Raw genomic sequence first — 8,895 nt, forward strand, 5'->3', positions numbered from 1 at the left:
CCAATGCTGGGGAATCAAGGCTCACTGGACCAAGGTCCTCACCTCCAAATGATTCCAAATAAAGCTATCCTCTGCTACATATATGTCTGGAACTATGGGGCCACCAGGTCTACTCTTTGGTTAGTAGTTTAGTCTCTGGGTGCTTTGGAGCTTTGGGCAGGGCTCTAGTTGTTTCACACACATAATTATTTGTGTGTGTGTGTGTGTGTGTGTGTATGTATATATATATATATATATATGTATGTATATATGCATATATATAGTTAAATTTTTTTCTATAATAAATATAGTTATTATATAAATATTATGTAGTCAAATGTCTTCAATTTTTCTTCATATAGCTGTTTATTCATTATATATATATATATATATATATATATATATATATATATATATATATGTATACACACATATATATCTGTAAAGTATTTATGTATTTCTTCAGACAATAAATTATCACATACATATCTCCAAGCCACTAATATATTCTGTTTATATTTTGTATCTACATAGCGATTGTGCTGTGTTGCAATTTAGTGTTAGTTTTCAGGCATCTTGTGATGGTTCCATCAAGATTAGTAACATTATAGCAGTGGAATTCTCTAATTAATGAGACATAAATTCTTCCCTCTTTTTCTGCCAAACCAATTTTGTGTTTTTTTCTTTTCACAAACTTCTTTGAGACCACTTTTTATGGCCCTAATATTCTTCTATGTGTTGTTCTTCACAGTAAATATCCTGCATGGTTCAATTACTCTTGGATAATCTCTATCTTCTTTTATAAGCTCCTAACATTTCCAAGTGTGTAATTTTATGGCCACTTTTTCTTTTCATGGTAGTACTTGGTCTACCAAGCTGAGCTACCAATGGTTATGCATAATATGTCATAGTTTTATACGTCCATATATACAGCTTACATTCTGTGTCCAGAATGTCATCTATTCTTTGTTGTCATCTATGATCTCTGTCTCTGACAATCTTTCTACATCCCATTTTACCAAAGTTCTTTATTCTTAACAAAGAAGTAAAATAGATGTTTTCTCTTAAAGACTGAGTATTCTTTAGAAGAATGTTGGTCTATTTTAGACAGCTGCTGGGTTGAATCTCACAGAGGACAGTTTTGCTACATTCCTGTCTGTAAGCATAACAGACTATCATTAATATTGTCAGGGATTGGTGTTTGCCCACAGCATGTGTCTCTAGTTGGGCTAGCTATTGCTCTTTAGATATTTACTTCTGCCTAGTTTGTTGCCACACAGGAAAGAGGAAAGATATATATTGATTTTTTTCCAAATTAAGTGACTTTCACAATTAATTCATGGCTGTATGTGTTCTTAATAATTTTAGTATCTAAAATTAAATATACTGTTGTCCTAAAAGACTTTCAAAATTATGGTGGTCTCTGCTTTGGAATTTTATTTTCACTTGTTATGAATGTGCTCTATGTTATAGCATGAAGATGACTCCTATTGATATATTGTTTTACTCATAGATTAATGCATCTTTTGGCCTTATTCCAGTAAGCTTCTATTTACAAGATATTGTGTTTTAACAAAGAACAAGGTTGGAGAAAAAAAAGGACTATAATATTTCCAACTCAAATGGGAACATACTTGTATTTATATATCTTTCTCTTTCTAAAATCAGAGATTATTGTTATAGAGAAACAGACTGTCTGAGAATATGAAATTATGGCTACCTACAAAATAGTTTATATTCTGGACCAAGAATGGAAGATGCTTATGTGAAGATAAAGAAGCGTCATTAGCATCAAAAATACGGTGCAATTCTAAACCATATCATATCCCAACATGAAAAGCAAATTCAGAACATAAATTCACACTTACTTGCAACTCCTCTTTGCCCCAAGGAGTTGCGCTATTTTCTTCAAGACTATAGCCCCAATTAATCTTGATATGCTACAGAAGATATACTCAATATATTTCAGCAACATAAATTGTTATGGTGCAAATTCTTGAAAATAACACAAAGTTTTGTAAATAGAGGAAATGACATAAGCAGATTTTCTGGGAGGTGATAAATATGGTCAAAATGGGTTGTAAGAAAATTTTATAGACCCTTGAAAATATTACCAAAAATACAATTTAAAAGTAGGATATATTTAGCTAGAATTATAATTTCTATGTGTTTTATGAAATAGAACATGAAATGGATGAAAGGAATAAGAATTATAGACAAAAAATGGGTAATATAATTATAATGGATGGCATAAAATTTGATTAACACAAACCTCCATTAGACATACTACATGCAGAATTTCCCAATTTAAAGATCAATTATATAGCATGTATTTGGGCAGCCCTCATATCCGAGCTACAATATTACATGAGAAACAAAACATTTATAGTATGGTTACTTCTTTATATTACCAATTAAATTTCAGGTTGTTTTCAATACCTGAAGCCAAAAGAAAACTTGTATGTATATCCATAGATAATTTTTTGAGGTAGTACATCAAATAGTTGAGATCTGTGAAATATTTGTTCATTGAACCTGAGTGTTCTGACAGAGAAAATAATCTTGGTTACAACTATCAAGAACTACAAATGCTATCTGAATCATCATCTGAATAAAATTAATGAAAGAAAATCATGGATTTTGAAAATACAGTTGAGGAAATGGATAAAATCTTCAAAGAAGCAATTAAATTAAAAAAATTCTAATGCAAAATATCTAGGAAATCTGAAAAATTATGGAAAGAAGAAACTGAAGAATAATAGGAATATAGCAAGGACAGGAATCCAAGTTCAAAGGTCCAGAAAATATTTTCAACCTATCCATACAAGAAAAATTTCCAAACCTAACAGAAAAGATACTCCCTTGCAACCAAATAATCAAGACACTCAACATACAGAAAAAAGAAAGTATACTAAAACCTGGTATAGATTAAAGCAAGGAACATTTAAATACAGACAATTAGAATTCTCTATGAAGTCTCTGTAAATATATATTTTAACACAAGCAGTTTTTTACTGATTAGTCAATTCAAATGGTGGGCTTTTTCTATATCCAATGACAACACAAGATCAAGACTGATTTATAAATTTTTTGAGGAATGCTTGGGTAGTTTATCTTAATCCTCGAAGCTAATCTGGCTCCCATCCCATCCAAATTCTCAGGATACTTGCATTGTATTATTGGTCTGGCTTTCTGGGTCTCAGATGTGTTTCCATGACCTCTGTATTCATCCCTTGGTGAGGACTCCAAACTCCAACCCCCTTCTCCTTCTCTGTTTTCTCTGGCTGGGAATTCCACCCTATTGGTTTTTTTTTTTTCCTGCCCATCCAGTGTATGGCCAGTTTTTATTGCTAAGGCAGAGAAAATATGGTAAACTTTTTTCACACAAATTGGAGACTAGAGTTTCTTGATATAAGCACCAAAATACTAATTACTGAATGAAATAAAATATAAACGCAGTGAAATCAACATTTGAATAAAACAATGATTACTGTAACATAATGAATAAAAATATTTTGTCTACACTTCCCTCTTTATGCCCTGAGAAAGATTATTTTACTGCTACTAATAATTTATATAAAATAATAACAAATATGAATACTTGAAGTTAAGATTTATGTTATAGTACCTAGACTATAAATATATGGCAATTCTATAGTCTATCTTTTTTTTTATTCGATATATTTTTTATATTTGAGAAAATGTTTTAGGAATGGTATTAACAGTACAATAAAAACTACAGCAAATGAATAACTTTACACAAGCAAACCAAAAGAAAAAAAATACATGTCACATGCAAAAACCTACAACACTACCTTCATGAATAACAGGAAGGAAATAAGAGAAACTACAGTTAGCAGGTAATAAACACTGATATCTTTAAACAATAATGGCTTCAATTCTACAATCAAAAGACACAGACTAATGCGTTGTATGTAAAATCAGGATCTATACTCTACTGCATGCAACAAACATACTTGAATATTAAGAACTGATAGTACCTCAGAGGAAAGAATTCAAAGATATATTCCATGAAAATGACCCTATGCAGCAAAATCATATCTAAAAATAGACTTGCAACAAAAATTAGTTAAAATGTATGAGGAAGGGAAAACATATTAATAAAAGGAAACATCTATCAAGACCAAAAAAACATGAAATTTTTTTAACATCTGTTCATAAAGCGTAGAGACACTTACTTTTGGAATAGAAACACTACTCCAGATGAAATAACATACTAAACATCACACAATTATAATGGGACATTTCCATACAACACTGTACTAATACATAGCCTATTCAGACAAATTTAACTTGAAATGTTGGAGGTAATGAACATTAGAACCCAAATAATCCTAAAAGGTATATATATATAATCCTAAAAGGTATATATATATAATTACATTCAAACACAAAATAATATACTGTTTTTCAAAATCTCATGGAACTTTCTCTAAAATTTACTATGTTCATTAACAGAAAAAAACAGACTCAATAGAAAGAAATTTGAAATACCTCGTTGTACCTTGTCATAGAAACAGGAATTTAAACTGTATATAAAAGCCATAAACAATATAAATGTTACAAACTCATGGAAACTGAACAATACTTCATCAAATGAAAGTGAGTCAAGACTGATATAAAGAAGCAACTTAAAGACTTTCTAGAAATCAGTGAAAATTCATAAATAACATAGCCAGATTTATGGGAAACAGTGAAAGCAGTTCTGTGAAAAAAGCTCAAAACACAAAATATGTGCAAATAATGTAGAGTTTACAAACTAGAAACTTAGAACATCTGAAAAACTTATAGAACAGGAAATAAGGCCACCCAAGAGGAATTATTATTAAGAAACAATAAACCTGGGGACTGAGATCAATAACATTGAAACAAAAAAATGTACAAAAATCAGGGAAACAAAATGTTCATTATTTGCAGAAGTCAGCAAGATAGACAAACATTTATGCAAAGTAATTAAAACAAAGAGAGTAGATATCTAAATCAATAAACCCAGAAACAATAAAGGAGGCAAAATAAGACACTGAAAAAAACCAAGGGAATCATAAAGACACACATTATAAATCTGTACTCCACTGAATTTTAAAAATACAATAAATATAAATAATTTTCTTGATAAATATTCCTTGCCAAAGTTAAAACAAATTGATAAGCAATTTAAACAAACCTTTGAATTCTACTGACATAGAAGCATCCCTTTTAAATCTTCATACAAAATCAACACAGAGCCAGAGAGTTTTAATGAAGCATGCTACAAGACTTTCAAAGATGAGTTAATACCAAAATTCTTCTTTATTTTCTTACATAATAGCAAGAACATTGTTCAAATATGTTTTATGAGAGCACAGTTGACATAAAACAGAAACAAAAAAAGATTCAATAGAGAAAGCAATGTTTAGACAAATTTTTCTCATGAATATAGTTTCAAAATACTAACAAAACACTTGCAAATGAGATCAAGACAAGATTTAAAAAGATTATCCACTTGAGTTTTATGTAGGCTTTATCCCAGATGTGTAAAGATGGTTCAACATATGAATATCAGCAAATGTAAACTACCATATAAATAAGCTAAAAGAACTAATACACTCTCATTTCATTAGATGCTATAAAAAATCTTTTGTCAAAATGCAACACACATTCATTATGAAAGTCCTAGAAAGATTAGTTATACAAGGGCCATATCTAAACAAAATAAATGTGATTTACAAAAAGCCTGTAGCCTACATTAAATATTTTTTTAATTTTTTTTATTCGATATAATTTATTTACATTTCAAATGATTTCCCCTTTTCTAGCCCCCCCCACTCCCCGAAAGTCCCGTAAGCCCCCTTCCCTTCCCCTGTCCTCCCACCCACCCCTTCCCACTTCCCCGTTCTGGTTTTACCGAATACTGTTTCACTGAGTCTTTCCAGAACCAGGGGCCACTCCTCCTTTCTTCTTGTACCTCATTTGATGTGTGGATTATATTTTGGGTATTCCAGTTTTCTAGGTTAATAACCCCTTTTAGTGAGTGCATACCATGATTCACTTTTTGAGTCTGGGTTACCTCACTTAGTATGATGATCTCTAGCTCCATCCATTTGCCTAAGAATTTCATGAATTCATTGTTTCTAATGGCTGAATAGTACTCCATTGTGTAGATATACCACATTTTTTGCATCCACTCTCCTGTTGAGGGATACCTGGGTTCTTTCCAGCATCTGGCAATTATAAATAGGGCTGCTATGAACGTAGTAGAGCATGTATCCTTATTACATGGTGGAGAGTCCTCTGGGTATATGCCCAGGAGTGGTATAGCAGGATCTTCTGGAAGTGAGGTGCCCAGTTTTCAGAGGAACCGCCAGACTGATTTCCAGAGTGGTTGTACCAATTTGCAACCCCACCAGCAGTGGAGGAGTGTTCCTCTTTCTCCACACCCTCTCCAACACCTGCTGTCTCCTGAATTTTTAATCTTAGACATTCTGACTGGTGTAAGATGAAATCTTAGGGTTGTTTTGATTTGCATTTCCCTAATGACTAATGAAGTTGAGCATTTTTTAAGATGCTTCTCCGCCATCCGAAGTTCTTCAGTTGAGAATTCTTTGTTTAACTCTCTACCCCATTTTTAATAGGGTTGTTCGGTTTTTTGGAGTCTAACTTCTTGAGTTCTTTATATATATTGGATATTAGCCCTCTATCTGATGTAGGATTGGTGAAGATCTTTTCCCAATTTGTTGGTTGCTGATTTGTCCTCTTGATGGTGTCCTTTGCCTTACAGAAACTTTGTAATTTTATGAGGTCCCATTTGTCAATTCTTGCTCTTAGAGCATACGCTATTGGTGTTCTGTTCAGAAACTTTCTCCCTGTACCGATATCCTCAAGTGTTTTCCTCAGTTTCTTTTCTATTAGCTTCAGAGTGTCTGGTTTATGTGGAGGTCCTTGATCCATTTGGATTTGAGCTTAGTACAAGGAGACAAGGATGGATCAATTCGCATTCTTCTGCATGCTGACCTCCAGTTGAACCAGCACCATTTGTTGAAAAGGCTATCTTTTTTCCATTGGATGTTTTCAGCCTCTTTGTCGAGGATCAAGTGGCCATAGGTGTGTTGGTTCATTTCTGGATCTTCAATCCTGTTCCATTGATCCTCTTGCCTGTCACTGTACCAATACCATGCAGTTTTTAACACTATTGCTCTGTAGTATTGCTTGAGGTCAGGGATACTGATTCCCCCAGATTTTCTTTTGTTGCTGAGAATAGTTTTAGCTATCCTGGGTTTTTTGTTGTTCCAGATGAATTTGATAATTGCTCTAACTCTGTGAAGAATTGAGTTGGGATTTTGATGGGTATTGCATTGAATCTGTATATTGCTTTTGGCAAAATGGACATTTTAACTATATTGATTCTACCGATCCATGAGCATGGGAGGTTTTCCCATTTTTTGAGGTCTTCTTCCATTTCCTTCTTCAGAGTCTTGAAGTTCTTGTCATACAGATCTTTCACATGTTTGGTAAGAGTCACCCCAAGATACTTTATATTGTTTGTGGCTATTGTGAAGGGGGTCATTTCCCTAATTTCTTTCTCAGCCTGCTTATCCTTTGAGTATAGGAAGGCCACTGATTTGCTAGAGTTGATTTTATAACCTGCCACTTAGCTGAAGTTGTTTATCAGCTGTAGGAGCTCTCTAGTGGAGTTTTTTGGGTCACTTAGGTAGACTATCATGTCGTCTGCAAATAATGATAGTTTGACTTCTTCCTTTCCAATTTGTATCCCTTTGACCTCCTTATGTTTTCAAATTGCCCGAGCTAGTACCTCAAGTACAATATTGAAAAGATAAGGAGAAAGGGGGCAGCCTTTTCTGGTCCCTGATTTCAGTGGGATTGCTTCAAGTTTCTCTCCATTTAGTTTGATGCTGGCTACCGGTTTGCTGTATATTGCTTTTACTATGTTTAGGTATGGGCCTTGAATTTCTGTTCTCTCCAAGACTTTAAGCATGAAAGGATGCTGAATTTTGTCAAATGCTTTTTCAGCATCCAATGCAATGACCATGTGGTTTTGTTCTTTGAGTTTGTTTATGTAGTGGATTGTATTGATGGATTTCCGTATATTGAACCAACCCTGCATTCCCGGGATAAAGCCTACTTGATCATGGTGGATGATCGTTTTGATGTGTTCTTGGATTCGGTTGGCAAGAATTTTATTGAGTATTTTTGCATCGATGTTCATAAGGGAAATTGGTCTGAAGTTCTCTTTCTTTGTTGGATCTTTGTGTGGCTTTGGTATCAGCGTAATTGTGGCTTCGTAGAAGGAATTGGGTAGTGTTCCTTCTTTTTCTATTTTGTGGAATAGTTTGAAGAGTATTGGTGTTAACTCTTCTTTGAAGGTCTGGTAGAATTCTGCACTGAAACCATCTGGTCCTGTGCTTTTTTTGGTTGGAAGACTTTCTATGACTCCTTCTATTTCTTTAGGCATTATGGGACTGTTTAGATGGTCTAGTTGGTCCTGATTTAATTTTGGTATTTGGTATCTGTCAAGGAAATTGTCCATTTCCTCCAGATTCTCCAGTTGTGTTGAGTACAGGCTCTTGTAGTAGGATCTGATGATTTTTTGGATTTCCTCATTTTCCATTGTTATATCTCCCTTTTCATTTCTAAGTTTGTTAATTTGGATACTTTCTCTGTGCGCTTTGGTCAGTCTGGCTAAGGGTTTATCTATCTTGTTGATTTTCTCAAAGAACCAGCTCCTGGTTTTGTTGATTTTTTTGTATGGTTCTCTTTGTTTCTACTTGATTGATTTCGGCCCTGAGTTTGATGATTTCCTGCCTTCTACTCCTCCTGGGTGAAATAGCTTCTTTTTGTTCTAGGGCTTTCAGGTGTTTCATTAAGCTGGTAATGCATGCTCTCTCCATTTTCTTTTTG

This window comes from Apodemus sylvaticus, chromosome 1, assembly GCF_947179515.1.
Source record: "Apodemus sylvaticus chromosome 1, mApoSyl1.1, whole genome shotgun sequence".
Classification (NCBI taxonomy): Eukaryota; Metazoa; Chordata; class Mammalia; order Rodentia; family Muridae; genus Apodemus; species Apodemus sylvaticus.